General features: G+C 38.2%; 1 protein-coding gene across 1 annotated transcript in view; it reads right to left on the bottom strand.

Moving 5' to 3' along the window:
- Positions 1 to 1,602, bottom strand: part of LOC118006082 (ERC protein 2-like) — a 113,457-nt gene that overhangs the window by 49,085 nt on the left and 62,770 nt on the right. The window lies entirely within an intron of this gene.

Raw genomic sequence — 1,602 nt, 5'->3', positions numbered from 1 at the left:
AAGAAAGAAAGAAAGAAAGAAAGAAAGAAAGAAAGAAAGAAAGAAAGGAAGAAATCCTGGCTTCCATGAATCTATCTATAGAAACCATACAAATTATGACTGCCCTAAAGACTTAAGTTACTTCATGTTTTTAGATTAATTTTCAAAAACATGAATGCTTCAACTTTGAAAGATCAAACATCCAGGCATGCAATGCAGTTAAATATTTTCCTTCTTAAGAAATAGTTATTACTTCTTAAGGCTGAACTTTGAAGATACTATTTATCCTTTGCATGTTTAATTAAAACTTTTAAATTTAATTCAGATATTCTCATTAAACTTGTCTCTTTAGAAGATTATTTTAGCAAAGTTAATACTTTCTTTTACTAGGTGTTAATATAAACAGGGTAGTTTACTTCGAGCTTTCCTTGAGGAGACTGCAACATTAGAGTCTCACCCTGTCATCCCACCCCCATCCTAATTACTCCCCACAGCAACAGAACATGAAGTAAATTGCTGCCACATGTGCCTGACTTGCAACCCACACAAGCTCCATCGATTCTGCCTGCAACTGAGCACAACCCAGGGCCAAGATGCACTGCACAGCCACCTAATGGCAAAGAACTTCACCCAGACTACTTTGGTTTTGCCCAAATGGTGGAAGGTCACATAGTATCACAGCCCACCACTTAAAAATGAGTCTGTAATAGCAGAAACATTGGAAACAATCTAATTGATCACCTATAAGGGAATGATTGACTAAAGCACGGTCAGCGGAGTAATGGGAAGCCATGGACAGTGAGGTAGGTCTGTGCACTGACATAGAAGAAACTCTAAGAAACAGTAAATGAAAAAACACAGTGATTGTTTTCCATATCCAATATGATCTCATTTATGTTTGGAAAATTCCACAATAACTATATCTATCTATCTATCTATCTTTCTATCTATCTATCTATCTACATGATAAGTATGTAACTACTTAGAAAAGTATTTGGAAGGATATACCCCTAAATTATAAGGGTGGTTACCCCTGGGGAGGGGACACACTTCAGTGTGTCCAGAAAGATAGAAGAGGAATTTATGTTTTCATTATTTATTCTACATTTTTAAATTGACAATTCAAATGTATTTTTGCATTACTTTATAACTTAGAAATAAATAAAAATCCATTTGTAATAAGAAATATGTGGGGCACCTGGATGGCTGTCGGTTAAGCATCCGACTCTTGATTTGGCTCAGGTCATGATCTTGGGGTCATGACTCAATCCCCGCATGGGGCTCTGGGCTGAGCTCCGAGTCTGCTTGAGACTCTCTGCCTATCCCTCTCCCTCTGCCCTCCTCCTGCTCTCTCTCTTTAATAAGTAAATAGGGGTGCCTGTGTGGCATAGTTGGTTGGGGGACTGACTCTTGGTTTTGGCTCAGGTTGTGATCTCAGGGTCATGGAACCAAGCCCGGCGATGGACTCCACACTCAGCATGGAGTCTGCTTGGGTTTCTCTCTCCCTCTTGCCTCTGCACTACTCCCCCTGCCGCTGTGCTCACTCTCGCTCTCTCTCAAATAAATAAATAAATCTATAAATAAATAAATAAATAAATAAATAAATAAATAAATAAATAAATA

This window comes from Mirounga leonina, unplaced genomic scaffold (genome assembly GCF_011800145.1).
Source record: "Mirounga leonina isolate KUSES-001 unplaced genomic scaffold, KU_Mleo_1.0 Mir_94, whole genome shotgun sequence".
In the NCBI taxonomy this organism is placed as follows: Eukaryota; Metazoa; Chordata; class Mammalia; order Carnivora; family Phocidae; genus Mirounga; species Mirounga leonina.
This window is presented reverse-complemented; position numbering and strand designations above follow the sequence as displayed.